Genomic DNA, 17,488 nt, shown 5'->3' with positions numbered 1-17,488 from the left:
GATTGGTCTAAGGGGTGGGTATGTACCCACACTAGATGGGTGCTAGATCCGTGCCTTCACGCAATACATAGAGAATGCAAATGGTTACCTTATCCTATTAATGGCACAAACTTATATCAGATAGGGACGGAGAGTATATGTTATGTTACTAATCATCCCTACTCATTAATGGATTTGTACACCGGAGAGCAAGTAATGTGTATGTGCAATATTACCAGCATTATTGACATAAGTACTCACATCCTATACTAACCGACTAAGTTTACCACAACCACATTACAAACGCAAATGCGAGCACAGTTAGAATGGAACATCCTGCTTGTTGTTAAGCTACCCAGACTAGAAGCAATCAGGCACTACACACAAGTCACATTTGCTAAATTTGATATGGCAGCTAAATACACCAAGGATACTGCCATACAGATAACCATAGATGCTAAACAGCTTATGCACACTGCTTCACGCATCCAACAAGTAACTAAGCACCACTGGTATGACATTTTCTTGGGCTGGGTACCAAGAGCTACAAAAACGCTAAATATAATGTTGCATCCTTTAATTTGATTATTGATTGTTTGTGTCATGTTAATGACTATATTATGTAGACTAGATGTACGTACTAAACAGCTTTATACTAAATGCAATCGCTTAGAATAATGCTGACAGGTATTCGTAGCAACCTAGCTAGCGAAATGCCAAAATAAATGATTTTTGTTTCACATGCATCGCGCTCATCTAAGGGGTGGAGTGATCAGTGTAGGGAAAGGTGCAAAAGACATTGTGACGCTAAGGGTTAATTAGTCTGAACAGTGTAGATGAGCGTGATGCCTGCAGAAACCTGAAACAACGTGGAAAAGTCCACGATGTCGCTTTCAAGCTTGTTTTTCAACGTTCCATAGATAAAATTATCCGCAGCTGCATGTGTAAGAAGCAGGAAGTATGGGAGAGGGACGCAAAGGTCGTTCTAAACCGAGAAAGGGAGTCCAGGAAAAGTGCGGAAAAGCAATGGCTAGTGAACAACAGAGCAGCCAAGGGACATGTGCTGATAACATAGCTAGAAGATGCGAGAAAGGGATAGAATCCAAGCTTCAGGTTATTTAAGCACTGAAGCGCGGGTTAGGGGATTGAAGCTTGCAGATGGAGTTGTGCAAGCTGCCATCGCCCACATCGCTGCCTCCCTGGCTGTGCTGTTCTTAGACTGTGACACTCGAGGAGGAGAGAGGTTCGAGCAGGCGGGAGAGGGCTTCCCAGCATTGTGGATAAAGTTAAGTTCCACCCAGGGATGAAAGGCCTTTGTTTCACTGCTTTATTCTGATTGAATAGTATACTTGCAATATGTTTACAATCTGATGCATTCCGCTTGTTTATATTTGCTTTTTCCTTGAACGTCTTAATGTGATCATGATGCAATAACTGAAATATGCATTTCGTAAACAGTCAACCAATGCAGTGATCCTATCGGTTAACTATTTGCTCATGTATGCATAGATGCTCTTTATTGCTATTTATAATTCTACTTTGTATATAATGCATATATTTTACTGACAATTCTATTAAAGCTAAGTTGTGTATATTATTGGTGTGTGGTCCTTCATTGAGCGTCCTTATTGACTTATATCAATCAGATCATGTGTCAATCAATCACCTGGATAAGACACAACCTTGTCTCAGAATGCTCTGTCAAGCTCAGACCCTATGTCCACCCCACATGAAGCAACCATGCAGAGTGATTGTTGGACACATAGGGAGTCATTACAACAGTGCCGGTAAAAGGCGCTTAGCGCCGTGCAGAAGACCGCCAACACACCACCGTGGCCGTGGAATTTCAGCCACGGTCATTATGACCCACAGCTTGGAATCCGCCAAAATCCAGACACCCATACAAGTCCGCCACACCAAAGGTCAGTGATAAACTGGCGATAACAAAACCTCCACCGTCACGCCAACAGGAATACGCCCACACTATCACGACCCACGAATCCACGTGGCGGTCTTTCAACCGCGGTATTCCGTTGGTGGTACACACCACCGCGCTCAAGATACACACACATTTACACAACACTACCACATTGGACAAATCGAAATACACACACCTGATACACATACACACACCACTCCCACACACCCAATACAATATAAAACACACACCCACATCACCCACAAGCCCTTACATCAACAATTGCAACTGAAGGCCAGAGAGAAACACCACCATCTACAAACTAGCATCCACAGGCACTCAACACCATCACTCACACAACATTCAAGCACCTCACACAACACACCTCTAAATATCACCCCACACATCACAATACACACCACCCCACACATCACCCACACCACCCCATGGCCCCGCAAAGACACCCCAGGTTCTCTGAGGAGGAGCTCAGGGTCATGGTGGAGGAAATCATCCGGGTAGAACCACAGCTATTCGGATCACAGGTGCAGCACACCACCATAGCTAGGAAGATGGAGCTATGGCGAAGAATCGTGGACAGGGTCAACGCAGTGGGACAGCACCCAAGAAGATGTGGAACGACCTACGGGGGAAGGTGCGTTCCGTGGTCTCAAAACACCACCTTGCAGTTCAGAGTACTGGCGGCGGACCCCCACCTCATCTCCCAGAACTCACTACATGGGAGGAGCAGGTCTTGGTTATACTGCAATCTGAGGGCCTCGCAGGAGTAGCAGGAGGAATGGACTCTGGTTAGTCAAACCTTTAACTGCTTCATCCTCCACCCACCTGCATGCTATCACATACCCCCACCCTCGCCCTCACCCCTCACCCCCATCACTCCAACTCCTCAAGTATGTACCAATATCACAAACCACACATCCCAAACCCAAGCCCTGCATGTAACACCAAAGCATGGACACCCATCACCAAAGCATGGCCACTGCACATACCCATACACCCCCCTAAACCATTATCACACAAGGTCCTACACAGGAATGCAAGCACTGGGGTACACGGTCACCCACCCATTGCACACCATGGCACACACAGATACAATAATCATGCCCTAACACCCCTGCAGGACCCCTACCCAGCGTCACCGGACAGGAGGGTCCAAATATGTCCACTCCACCCACAGAGGAGGCCCACAGTGATGACAGCAGCTCTGTCCAACTGGATCAAGATGACCAGCCCGGCCCATCTGGGACCTCGGGACAGTCGGTTCCCCTGACACTGGCACAGGCCATTACAGAGCTTCCCCCCTCTGGAAACACCAGCACAGCACCCACCCAGCGTACCCATACCTCTGTCCCCAGGACACGTCAATCAGCAGTGTGTCCACCACTACAGGGAACCCAGGCTAACCCACCACCCCAACAACACCAGGGACCTGGGGGCAGTGGTAGTGGGCACACGGTTCAGGGGACAGAGGCACAGGAACACAGGGGAACTGGGAGGGCTGCTGTGTGACAGGGGGAGGACAGGCCCAGGGAACCCACTCTCCACGAGGCCCTCTCCAACACCATGGGAGCCTATCACCATTTCCAGGAGATGATGGCAACGGTACTGGGCAAGTTTCAGGAGACCCAGCGGCTGCAGGAGGAACAGTATTTGGGCTTCAGGGAGGAACTCAAATCCATCAATTCCACCATGGGCACCAATGTAGGGGTGCTGAAGGTACTCGTGAACACCAGGAGGGACACTGTAGCACAACAAGGGGCCCCTGACACTAGCCTGGACAATGAACTGACCACCACCTCCGCCGGCGCTAGCGGACAGGAGGCACCGCCACAGGACCACCACACTAGCACCCCACCCCCTGCAGATGGAGAACCACCCCGCAAGTGGTCCCTGAGATCCAGGACAAAGACAGAGAACAATGCCAAGACCCCGCCAAGAAATGAGATGACCCTGATTGTCATCCTTCTGTCCCACTTTGTCACCCTGTCCATAATTAAACTGTCCTAGCTCCACTTCCCATGCCCCTTTGGACAATGCACCAGTGAGACTAATAGACTGGACTCTGCCATGGACATTCCTCCACCATCACCCCTGACCATTTTACAACCCCCTCCACTATTGAGTACTTAAATAAACACCCTTAAATCACAAAACAATCAGGAGTCTGTCTGTGCTGTTGAAAATGTGTATTAGCAATAACAGTGGCAAAATGCTATATCAAATGTAATGTCAACATACCTATGTCACACAGCTCTAGTCCATGCGGAAACAAAGCAAATTTCACACAGTTTGACCCACATCTGTGAAATCGTAAGGGAAAGTGACAACTCAGTGACCATACACTGGGTGAAAATGACAGACAGATGAGAGGTAGTAGAATTAAATCAGAAGTAGCAGGCAATGTTGTCTTCTTACCTGTGTCTCACTGGAAGTATTGCAGGATGACCGTGTTCCTGTTGTCCATGTCCTCTTCTTCTGCTTCCTCGTCTTCACTGTCCACAGACTCCACAGCTGCCACAACACCTCCATCTGGACCATCCTCCTGCAGAAAAGGCACCTGTCGTCGCAAAGCCAAGTTGTGAAGCATACAGCAGGCCACAATGATCTGGCACACCTTCTTTGGTGAGTAGAATAGGGAACCACCTGTCATATGGAGGCACCGGAACCTGGCCTTAAGGAAGACGAAGGTCTGCTCTATAATCCTCCTAGTTCGCCCATGGGCCTCATTGTAGCATTCCTCTGCCCTTGTCCTGGGATTCCTCACTGAGGTCAGTAGCCATGACAGGTTGGGGTAACCAGAGTCACCTGCAAATGTCGAGGGACAACTATTAGACACACACTAACTCATAGGGACATCCCCAGACACCTAGTCACACTGTATTGGGTCCATGTCCTCACCTAATAGCCACACACGGTGCCTCTGGAGTTGCCCCATCACATAAGGGATGCGCTATTCCGTAGAATATAGGTGTCATGCACTGAGCCAGGAAATTTGGCATTCACATGGGAGATGAACTGGTCGGCCAAACACACCATCTGCACATTCATCGAATGGTAACTCTTCCGGTTTCTGTACACCTGTTCACTCCTGCAGGGGGGGACCAAGGCCACATGTGTCCCATCAATGGCACCTATGATGTTGGGGATATGTCCCAGGGCATAGAATAAACCTTTCACTGTAGGCAAATCCTCCACCTGAGGGAAAACGATGTAGCTCCAGTTCCAGGATTGTGGTACGATCAAGTCTATAGGTGATGATCACATGTCGCTCCTCCATTGTTGACAGGTCCATCAGCGGTCTGTACACCGGAGGATGCCGCCATCTCCTCACATGCCCCAGTGGATGGTGCCTATGGAGGAGAACAGCGAGCAGAGAGTCAACCAACTCTGAGGTACGTAAACACAGCTTAATCGGAAAATATTAGCAAATCTACATATGCCTGTATTAGTGTTTAAGCAAGGCCTAGATATGTGAGACGCAGTCCAAAATAATGCCATGTGGGCCCATGAAATGGCCGCTGCCTGACCTGTAAAGTGGGACAAGGGGATATGAGGTAACTGCGCTGGTGTTGTACACCGTCGCGGTAGGCGGTCGAAGACTGCGGCGCTATCCTGCATTTGTTAACATTGGACCCTATGGGTCCTAGAAGCCAATGACGATGTACGCCGGCGGTGACGGTACGCACCGCCACGGACGTGACTGCCATTTTCTCTCTGTTCAATCACTTGATACCTGATCTTCGACAGGAGAGGACCTACACTGCAAGTGCTGCTGTGACCTCAGTCTGGAAGAGACAATGGCTTGTGTGTCTGGGGAAAGGGCCCCTGCCTTCAGCACGGAGGAGTTGGAGAAACTAGTGGATGGGTTCCTCCTCTAATACACGCTACTCTACGGTCCTCCAGACAAACAGGTAAGTACACTGTTAGCATGCTGTATGGGCAATGCCTGTGTGGAGTGGTGTGGGTGAAAGATAGGGGGGGTGAGAATGAGGCGTGCATGAAACTACAGTGAGTGCATGTGCGTCAGGGCAAGGGTAAGGATGTGGGCCAATGACTGTGATGGTGCGGACGGTAATGTCTTCTCCTTTTTCCCTGTATGATTCCTGTAGGTCAGTGCCCAACAGAAGAAGGACAGTTGGCGTGCCATCGCCATGGAAGTCCGGACCCTGGGGGTCTACCACAGACGGAGCACCCACTGCCGGACATTCGCCGCTGGAGCAAGAAGACAGTGGAGGCCCAGCTGGGGATGGCCTCCCAACGTGGGAGGGGTGCCCCTCGCACTATGAGCCCCCTGATGTTCAGGATCCTGGCAGTGGCGTACCCAGAGTTGGATGGGCACTTGAGGGCATCACAGCAGCCACAAGGGGGTGAGTACATTCTCATTCTGCTGATTCAGTGCGCCTTGGAGGTGTCTGGGTGGGGGTGGTGGGCTGTGGGTTCCACTAGGCCAGGGCGAGTTTAGTGGGCAAGGTCCCTTCTTAAGGCAGGCCCTGTTGCACCCCACCTCACCTGTGTACAGTGCCAACTACACCTAGTCAGGCTCCTGTGAAATCCAGGTGTGTAGCAATCGGGCTTAGCCTTGTAACCCATGTCCCTGGGATTAATTAGGGAACTCCAAGTGCACGGCGTAGTGCAGGGGGCTTCTGTGTCTGTAGTGTCCACCAACAGTAGCATTATTGCATGCACTCAACATGTCTTTCTTCTGTCTCCTCCCCCCCCCTTTTGGTGGTCTTCCTGTTCTTGTGTTCATTAGCATCATCAGGCGGAGGAGCAGTGGCACCGGAGCAGGAGGGAGCTGCATCCCACATGGCCTTGGAGGGCAACACAACGGAGTCCACGGCGGGGACAAGAGCTGAGACCAGCGATATGGACTCCTCCTCTGATGGGAGCTCCCTTGCGGTGGTGGGCCCATCTGTGCCCCCCGCATCCACAGGTACAGCCGCCACCCCCCGTACCAGCACCGCCCTCCCAGCAGCCCCTCAGCATGTGTCCCGTGCCCGCTCACCCAGGAGGGTGGGCATCTCCTTCACCCCAGGCACCTCAGCCCCTGCCCCTGTCACCCCTGATGCCCTCAGTGAGGAAGCCATTGACCTCCTCAGGTCCCTCACTGTTGGCAGTCTACCATTTTGAATGCCATCCATGGTGTAGAGAGGCAGTTGCAACAAACCAATGCATACCTGGAGGGCATTCATTCTGGTCAGGTAGCCCATCAGCAAGCTTTTCAGACTCTGGCCTCAGCACTGATGACAGCCATTGTCCCTGTCTCTAGCCTCCCCCTCCAACTTCCTCCACTCAGACCCAAACCCCTGTACCTCAGCCTATCCCAAGAACACCATCAGACCAGCATGCACACACCTCAACACACAAGGGAAACTCTGGCAAACGTAAGCACCACACATCCCACAGGCACTCACGCAAGCATCATACACATGCAGACACACCAACATTCACTGCCTCCACTGTGTCCCCCTCCTCCTCGTCTCCCTCCTCCCTCTCTGTCTCGTCTACACTCACACCTGCATGCACTACATCCTCAGCCACTACGTCCATCACCAGCATACCCACCACCACACCCCACTCACGTGCAGTCACCACCCCCACTACCATTCACACATCCCCTGTGTCCTCTACCAGTGTATCTCTGAGCCCACCTCCCAAGGTACACAAATGCAGCCACACACCCACCCAACAGCCATCCACCTCACGACAGCCTCCAGCCCATGCACTTTCACCCAAAGTCACCAAACGTACACCTCCTACAACCACTACCTCTTCCTCCACTCCCAAACCGCCTCCATCTACCTGTCCCAGTATTCCCCAAAAACTTTTCCTGTCCAACCTTGACCGCTTCCCATCACCTCCCCCACCCCTTCAGTCTCCTAGGACCTGCCTCTCAAGGTGCCAGTAGTAACCGGCTTCTGGAGTACGCCAGGCAGCAGGGCATCCGGTGTGGCAAGGAGCCAGAGCACGGACAGTCCCCCACCTGTACAGCACAAAAAGATGGCCAGTGCCCGGCGGGAGAGAGGAAAGAAATCAGCCACCAAAGCCGCTCCCAGGGGTACAGTTGGGAGTGTGGAGACAGCTGCACCACCATCCCAGGTGGGGAATGGGCACAGTAAAACCAGCAAGTCTGGGAAAATCTGCACGGCGGACAAGACTGCCACCAGCCCTGCTGCCCAGGACAATACCGCCACGAGCACCGCTGCCCAAGACACCACCACAACAAGCACTGCTGCCCAGGACACCGCCGCAACAAGCATCGCAGGCCAGTGAGCGCCAAAGATTCCAACTCTACTGAGGCTGCCACAAGCAGGATGAAGCACTCTGGGCACAAAGCCCCCTCCAGAACCAGTGGAGATTCACATCCACTCACACAGTGCTTGGCAGGATGAAGCATTCTGGGCACAAAGCCCCCTCCAGAACCAGCGGAGAAAGGCATCCACTACCTCAGTCCTTGGCAGGATGAAGCACTCTGGGAACAAAGCCCCCTCCAGAACCAGTGGAGAATGTTATCCACTTGAGAGACTGTGGCTTTGCACTCCTCAGGATAAAGCAGTGGGCAAACCACCCACTGTAGAGACTTGAGAGACAAACCACCCACTGTAGAGACTTGAGAGACTATGGCTTTGCACTCCCCAGGATTGAACAGTGGGCAAACCACCTACTGTAGAGAATTGAGAGACTGTGGCTTTGCACTCCCCAGGATTGAAATTGGGCATGGAGCCCCCTCGTGGATCTGGCATCGTACACTCATCCGGCTGAGGTGCCCCCTGTTCCCTTCCCCCTGAGGTGCCGTTTTTTTTCTATCTGATGTCCCAGCAGTGTTCTCTCTATCTTGTTTGGGTATCTTGTGTGGGTCTCGCCCATGCCTTTTGGGCCCAGTGGTCCACGGACTATGATAGTGGAATACCTTGGACTTGTATTCTTGGTGTATATATTTGTTTATAGTGTACATATCTTAATATATGTATTAACTTTTTATTACTGTATTTGAATATATTACAATCATTCAACTCATTTCCTTTTGTCCTTGCATTCTTCCAGGGGGGCTTGGGGGGTGTAACTGTAATGTATCATGATGTATTAGTGTGTGTGTTGTGGTGGGTGAGGGTGGGGGTGGGGATTTTGCATGTTGCGTCTGTGTGTCACTGTTTTTTCCCTCCCCCCTCCCCTGTGTCGTAGGTGCAGTACTCACTGTGGTCGTCGCCGCCGGTGTTCGTGCTCCTGGTAGAGGAGCAGGAAGATGAAGGCTGGAAGAATCTGGAGCTTGGGTTCCATGGCGTCCAGGTTCCTCGTGGGATGTGTAGAGGTGAGCGTTTCCCCTTCCAAGTCCAGTTTCCGCAGTTTTTTTGTTCGTGGTGAATCCACCCCGGAAAAGGTGGTGGATTGGACTGTTGTAATTCTGTGGGCGGTACATTGTCCTCCGCCTGTCTGTTGGCGGTTACCGCCGCGGTGTTTGTTTGTATCGCCTTGGCGGTCGGAGTGTTAAAGTGGCTGTCTATGTTGGCGGTTTCCGCCACGGTCGTAATTCAATTTTTTTCTGCCAGCCTGTTGGCGGTTTTACCGCCGCTTTAACACCGACCGCCCGTTTGTAATGACCACCATAGCCTTTACTGACTGCAAGGGGACAGTCTGAAACTGTATTTAAGTATGGACAGTGGCCAGCTCCTTCTGCTTGACCTTGGCCAATACCTAAGCCCTGTACACGACCTGCTTTGGGGCAACCAACATATTTTTTTCCTAACTGTTTTTAGGTACCATTTTTCAATAGGATCATAGAAGCAGTACCACATGAGACCCTATTGTGGTACTCATAGCAGTACTACAATACCAGTGACAAAGATCATTTTTTTAAAGCAATGGAGCGAGGTCCAATCACCCCCCACACACACCTGGGCCTTGGATTAGAGTGTCCTCACCCATCCCCTTTCAGGTGCTTCATCTCTTTCTTTCAGAATTGGTGACACAAGTCTCTAAGTTCTATAATGGTGACTTTAATGGTTCCTTTGACAACGTTGTCAGGGGCATTCTGAGGACACATCGGTCCATATTAGACTGTGCCATGGAGACAAGTCTCTGAAGGCATCTAAACCAAGGGAGGGCTAAAACAGTGGTGCAAACTGACACTCTTCATTTTTTTTACCTCCATATAGCAGATATGGATTTTGGCTGGTCAGTGCAAAACCTCTCATTCCAAATTTAAGAATGTGCAGATTCAAGTAATCCAATATCGAAATGGCTCTGTGTTTGTAGAATGCACATGTCGGATTGCAAAGGTTGCTTAAGGGCCTTAACAAACATAAATTTAAGTTAAGAACTGCTGAACTGTCAATGCTGGAAAGATCAAGACCCTAGTATGTGATACAAGATGCAGCAAAGAGATTGTTGACATTTGAACAATGAGAAACTGACCACAATTACAAAATACAACTCTCTTGGAGTAATGCTCAGTGGTATTGGTACTACTCAACAATTGATATCACTTAGCCTACCTTAAGCCCAAGTACACATCTTTAACGTTTGCAAACTGTATGCTATATTCCAAACTAAATATCCCATGCTGGAAGTTATTAGACCAAAATTCTTGCCCACTTAAAGAAATAGGATAGACACCTTCAGTGGAAAAATATCAGCTTGGTTGACAAGGCACAATGTGATGGATTCAGGAAAGCCTTGTCTTACAAATTTAGGGCCTGATTATGTGTTTGGTAGTGGGTGGACCACCGTATTATGATGCATTGCATGCGGTTCCATGGATGAAAGACCACCCTGGTCCCATCGGCACCAGCGGGCAGCGCAGACCACTATGGCCGTGAGATAGGCCAATGAGGCTATAGAATGACAGACCACTAGAGTTTCTGCCAGACATATTATGATGCTACTTTCCGCCAATGTCACTGTGGTGGTCCTACCACCCTGTCTCAGCTGATGGAAACGGAGGCATATAAGGCAGGAACTCACCTGAAGGCACTTCAGACATCCTGTACTGCCTGGGAGTCAGTCCTTCACGTCCTGCTGCTGCTGCTAGAAGGAGCCTAGAAGACAAACACCTACCTGTTTCCCCACACTCAACAGCAAATCGATGCACCGTCATGGAACTGATATGGGGGGTGCACCATGGACCAAGTATAAATTTGTGTGTCCTGGATCGAAGTAGTACACAACTTATAACCCCATCACAGGTCCATGATGCCCCCCATGGGCAGGTCACTGACAATGCACCACCACACTCCACAAAACCACACATGTGTGCAAATCCCACTTACAGGGACAGTGAAGTGTACATGGCATTGTGTCACACAGCAGCAACACCACATCAATATCACACCTACTAACTGAACTGACACCCACACATTGCTCACGTTCCATGGCCTGTTGTGATATTGAAAACCCATATGTATGGATATGTTATTTAACCCAAACACCCCTTCCATGCAACATCCCTGTAATGGACTCACACATATCACCCACATTGCAGGAGAAGGGAAGGTAAATGGGATGCACAATATTTTGTGAGGCAAATATCCTAAGCTCACAATGTAAACAATACCTGCAGAATACGTATTGTGACATCAGGGGGACCTCAGGAAGGATGCTGCCCTGGGACAAATTTCACACTATCCATGCCCTTAGAACACTATTTGTACAGTTAGTGGGGTTCAATGTATCTCAGGGACAACCAATCGATTAACCAACTGCCACGCCTATGCGCCAAATGTAAAAGTGCAAGTCAATAAAGCACATACAACTGCATGAATCACACATGTAAATGAAGTAGCTGGAATGTATACACATGAAAGAGGACACATGGTCAGTCAAATGAGGAAGGTAGCACAATTGAACACCCTCCATGTGTGTCCAAACAAAACTCTAGCTTGCACACATGAAACAAATGTACAATTGACATCAATGGGGCAAATGTAACTCAATTGATGTTGACATTGGCTAAGCCAAGATGTAATACTTACCATATCAAACAGCACACAATGCATTGACACTCCAGTTGGATTTCTACCCACATATCCATCCATTGAAAATCTCCTGTTTTCCTTGGTGATACCAGCACTGCTCCCAAAGTCAGATGTTGCTAACTATGGAAAAAGGATCAGAAATCAAGGTCAATCAAGTACAACTGTTGCATACATCACAAATTACTCAGGAACAACAAAAAGATAGAAAAGCATTGGCAGTACAAATATGTACCCAAAAAACAGCTTGGTTTTAGTACTAGAAATCAAATTATGATTGAAGGCCAATAGCCAGTCCACATACATCAGTGCATGCACACTGCTGCGCACCACAACTTGAGTTCCTGATCACTGCCATATGGACCTCTACAGGAAGGAACATCAAGTGGGCATGCCAGGCACCTCTGTGATCACCCTCGGGTGGCGTGTGGTCTGATTTAGGATGGGCGTATTTGGTTTTGGGAGGGATGGGTTAAACTTTATGTGTGGTGGGCTTCTTATTGGGTGTGAGAGGGGTATGGCTGGTTCCAGGTGGGGCGGAAGCTGGGTTGACAGGGGAGGACTTGGACGTGGAAGGGATGAGTAAGGATGTGGGTAGAGTCCTTTTGGTTGTGGGAGGGCAGGTTCAAAGGGGTAAGGGCAAGGTCAAACAGGAAACTTACTTTGAGAAAATGAGTAGGCTCAAGGATGGAACAGGTAAAGGTCCTTATGGGTCTCCCACCACTAGGTAGTGGCCACTAGAAGAAGAATCCAAAGATGAAGATGTTGATCCTGTGTTCTCTGTGGCACTCCCCTCACCCGCTGTGTTACTGGGACCCTCTGTGTCTGATGCCTCACTACTGTAGGTACCACGCCAGGTGCTTCCCCACTGGTTTCAGCCCTGTCTCCTTTGCTTCCCTGTGCTGATGCTGAAATTGCAAACACAAAAAAAATGATGGACGGAGTGCAGAATGATTTCAAACACTCACCCCCATTCACAGATCTGGGTTTAATCCATCGGTCTTTTGCTCACCATGCCACCCCAATTTGGACCCAGCCATATTCAAATCAGTCTTGACCCTGTTCCCCATGGAACAGTCCAGCCGAGCTGCCAGGCCAGGTCCTCCCTGAACTGGAAACAAGCATCCTGGGTCCTATTTCAGGGTATCGCCCTTGAAATTACTAAGACAAATAGGGCCACTGCATGTGTCTGATCACACTTAAACAACAGTTTTGATCACAAAACATTACCATGATGTGCAGTAGGCCCCAGCCACAAGCTGCAGCAAAGAGGCTGCAACATTTGCTACACCATATGCATGTATGCTACATGAACTGTGAACAGATGCCCACAGGAAAATCAGGATCACAGACAACTCCAATTGCATGGGTGGATTTGTGCAATCACAATACCCATCAAGCAAGTATGAGACCTTATCACCTTGAATGGTTTGGCTGATGTAGCATCCCTCAGTAAGCTTTTGTCACAAAATAGTATGACAATGCCAAGTTGAGTCTCACAGATGCAAGTCCATGCATCCAGCTAATCTTCATATACACAATACCACATCATGAAGAAATGATGGCCAAATAATCCAGCCATGTTGCAGCAAGAAGTACAGTAGCAGGAAGAAGGTAACATGGAAATAGCTCTGATAGAGAACACATCTTGCAGAGAAAAGTACACTGGAAAGAATTTGGACAAAATGTTTGGTAGATTTGTAAACAAACATCCACATCACAATGAATCAACTAGCCCAAGGGAAATGACTTGTCTTGATAAGTAATGGAAGTTCCCTACTCATATTGCATAAGTGAGAACCAATAGTCAATTGGATGTTGTAGAAGCTCAGGCATTCTCCAGTACCTGTAGAAGGCCCTTAACATGTTGTCCCTTTTTGTCATGCAAATACAGATTCCCTTCGATGAATGAGTGTACACAACCACATATGATTCCCACATTCTTGCAAGTCACTCCCTGTTGCATGTCAACAGGTAGGTAATGATCCTTCACCTTCAAGCATGTGCTAAGCACTTTGCCAAATGATTCTACATCAATGGCATGAAAATGCACAATGTGAGTAAAAGCTGTGACCCTACCAGTCATGTCCTTCATTGCTTCTACAATTGTACATGCCAAATTACATGAAGTGATGTTTTTTGTGTCTACGGTTTTACAATGCACTTCTATGGTCTGAAACAGACCAAATAAAAATATTTGACTGACTGACATGGAGTGACGGTTGATGGTATGTGTGAGCCACCAAGCAATGGTGGCTGGTGTCTGGGGCCCTGAAAAGTCTCACTGGCACTCCAAGGCACATTGCAGCCTATGAGGAAGAAAGGAATGGTGTCAAACAGAGTCAAATATGCCTATGAGGTTCTTACCTGTTCCTCTGGTAAGCCATAGAGCTGACCATAAACGGGAAAGACTTCCTCAACGAGCCTCTCCAGCTCCTCAGGAGAGAAAACAAGTGCCCTTTCACCTGCCTTGCCTGGCATGATTGCTCCCAGAGGCGGTACACAGCAACTAAAGTGGTGGAGGTGTTGATGGCAGCAGTGTTAGGAATCAAGTGAGTGATTTAGCAAAATGCAGCGTACATGTATGCCACATACACTGTAATTGCCGCCGATGGTCACAGTCATTGGGCCATGACCATCACAGTCAGCAACGTTAGCCTATGACTGTGTCCCTGTAGGAGGCTGGACTGGCTTGTAGTGAGTACCAAGGGGTACTTACACCTTGCACCAGGCCCAGTTATCCCTTATTAGTGTATAGGGTGTCTAGCAGCATAGGCTGATAGATAATGGTAGCTTAGCAGAGCAGCTTAGGCTGAACTAGGATACGAGTGAAGCTCCTACAGTACCACTAGTGTCATATGCACAATATCATAAGAAAACACAATACACAGATATACTAAAAATAAAGGTACTTTATTTTTATGACAATATGCCAAGAGTATCTCAGTGAGTACCCTCAGTATGAGGATAGCAAATATACACAAGATATATGTAACCAATACCAAAATATGCAGTAATAGTGTTAGAAAACAGTGCAAACAATGTATAGTTACAATAGGATGCAATGGGGGCACATAGGGATAGGGGCAACACAAACCATATACTCCAAAAGTGGAATGCGAACCACGAATGGACCCCAAACCTATGTGACCTTGTAGAGGGTCGCTGGGACTGTAAGAAAACAGTTAGGGTTAGAAAAATAGCCCACCCCAAGACCCTGGAAAGTGAGTGCAAAGTGCACTAAAGTTCCCCAAAGGACATAGAAGTCGTGATAGGGGAATTCTGCAGGAAAGACACAAATCAGCAATGCAACAACGATGGATTTCCAAATGAGGGTACCTGTGGAACAAGGGGACCAAGTCCAAAAGTCACAAGCAAGTCGGAGATGGGCAGATGCCCAGGAAATGCCAGCTGTGGGTGCAAAGAAGCTGCTACTGGACAGTAGAAGCTGAAGATTCTGTAGGAACGACAAGGGCTAGGAACTTCCCCTTTGGAGGACGGATCTCTCACGCCATGTAAAGTCGTGCAGCAGTGTTTTCCTGAAGAAAGACCGCCAACAAGCCTTGCTAGCTGCAAATCGTGCAGTTAGGGTTTTTGGATGCTGCTATGGCCCAGGAGGGACCAGGATGTCGCCAATTGCGTCTGGGAACAGAGGGGGCATCGAGTAAGTCCAGTAGCCCTCTCAGAAGCAGGCAGCACCCGCAGAAGTGCCGGAAAAGGCACTACGAAGTGGAGTGAAATGGTGCTCACACGAAGTTGCACAAAGGAGTCCCACGCCGCTGGAGGACAACTTAGGAGGTCGTGCAATGCAGGTTAGAGTGCCGTGGAGCCAGGCTGGACTATGCACAAAGGATTTCCACCGGAAGTGCACGGAAGCCGGAGTAGCTGCAAAAGTCGCGGTTCCCAGCAATGCAGTCTGGCGTGGGAAGGCAAGGACTTACCTCCACCAAACTTGGACTGAAGAGTCACTGGACTGTGGGAGTCACTTGGACAGAGTTGCTGGATTCAAGGGACCTCGCTCGTCGTGCTGAGAGGAGATCCAGGGTACCGGTGATGCAGTTCTTTGGTGCCTGCGGTTGCAGGGGGACGATTCCGTCGACCCACGGGAGATTTCTTTGGAGCTTTTTGTGCAGAGAGGAGACAGACTACCCCCACAGCATGCACCACCCAGGAAAGCAGTCGAGAAGACGGCAGAATCAGTGTTACAGAGTTGCAGTAGTCGTCTTTGCTACTTTGTTGCAGTTTTGCAGGCTTCCAGCGCGGTCAGCAGTCGATTCCTTGGCAGAAGGTGAAGAGAGAGATGCAGAGGAACTCGGATGAGCTCTTGCATTCGTTATCTAAGGAATTCCCAAAGACAGAGACCCTAAATAGCCTGAAAAGAGGGTTTGGCTACTTAGGAGAGAGGATAGGCTAGCAACACCTGAAGGAGCCTATCAGAAGGAGTCTCTGACGTCACCTGCTGGCACTGGCCACTCAGAGCAGTCCAGTGTGCCAGCAGCACCTCTGTTTCCAAGATGGCAGAGGTCTGGAGCACACTGGAGGAGCTCTGGGCAACTCCCAGGGGAGGTGCAGGTCAGGGGAGTGGTCACTCCCCTTTCCTTTGTCCAGTTTCACGCCAGAGCAGGGCTGAGGGGTCCCTGAACCGGTGTAGACTGGCTTATGCAGAAATGGGCACCATCTGTGCCCATGAAAGCATTTCCAGAGGCTGGGGGAGGCTACTCCTCCCCAGCCCTAACACCATTTTCCAAAGGGAGAGGGTGTAACACCCTCTCTCTGAGGAAGTCCTTTGTTCCGCCTTCCTGGGCCAGGCCTGGCTGGACCCCAGGAGGGCAGATACCTGTCTGAGGGGTTGGCAGCAGCAACAGCTGCAGTGAAACCCCGCGAAAGGCAGTTTGGCAGTACCCGGGTCTGAGCTACAGACCTGTGGGATCATGGGATTGTGCCAACTATGCCAGGATGGCATAGAGAGGGCAATTCCATGATCATAGACATGTTACATGGCCATAGTCGGAGTTACCATTGTGAAGCTACATATAGGTAGTGACCTATATGTAGTGCACGCGTGTAATGGTGTCCCCGCACTCACAAAGTCCGGGGAATTGGCCCTGAACAATGTGGGGGCACCTTGGCTAGTGCCAGGGTGCCCACACACTAAGTAACTTAGCACCCAACCTTTACCAGGTAAAGGTTAGACATATAGGTGACTTATAAGTTACTTAAGTGCAGTGTAAAATGGCTGTGAAATAACGTGGACGTTATTTCACTCAGGCTGCAGTGGCAGGCCTGTGTAAGAATTGTCAGAGCTCCCTATGGGTGGCAAAAGAAATGCTGCAGCCCATAGGGATCTCCTAGAACCCCAATACCCTGGGTAACTCAGTACCATATACTAGGGAATTATAAGGGTGTTCCAGTATGCCAATGTAAATTGGTAAAATTGGTCACTAGCCTGTAAGTGACAATTTGTAAAGAGAGAGCATAACCATTGAGGTTCTGGTTAGCAGATCCTCAGTGAGACAGTTAGGCATCACACAGGGAACACATACCTATAGGTCACAAACTTATGAGCACTGGGGTCCTGACTAGCAGTGTCCCAGTGACACATAAC

The 17,488-nt window shown here is 49.3% G+C and overlaps 1 long non-coding RNA gene across 1 annotated transcript in view; it reads right to left on the bottom strand.

Annotated features, from left to right (window-relative positions):
• Positions 1-17,488, bottom strand: part of LOC138300781 (uncharacterized) — a 148,497-nt gene that overhangs the window by 41,097 nt on the left and 89,912 nt on the right. Inside the window, exons 2-3 of the long non-coding RNA XR_011205004.1 lie at positions 12,546-12,791; positions 11,884-12,006 (exon numbers count right to left, since the gene is read on the bottom strand). This is a non-coding gene — a long non-coding RNA (uncharacterized lncRNA). The remainder of the gene's footprint in view (positions 1-11,883; positions 12,007-12,545; positions 12,792-17,488) is intronic.

Source organism: Pleurodeles waltl, chromosome 1_2 (genome assembly GCF_031143425.1).
Source record: "Pleurodeles waltl isolate 20211129_DDA chromosome 1_2, aPleWal1.hap1.20221129, whole genome shotgun sequence".
Taxonomy (NCBI): domain Eukaryota; kingdom Metazoa; phylum Chordata; class Amphibia; order Caudata; family Salamandridae; genus Pleurodeles; species Pleurodeles waltl.
The sequence above is the reverse complement of the archived record's forward strand: the minus strand, read 5'-3'. Positions and strand labels throughout refer to the sequence as shown.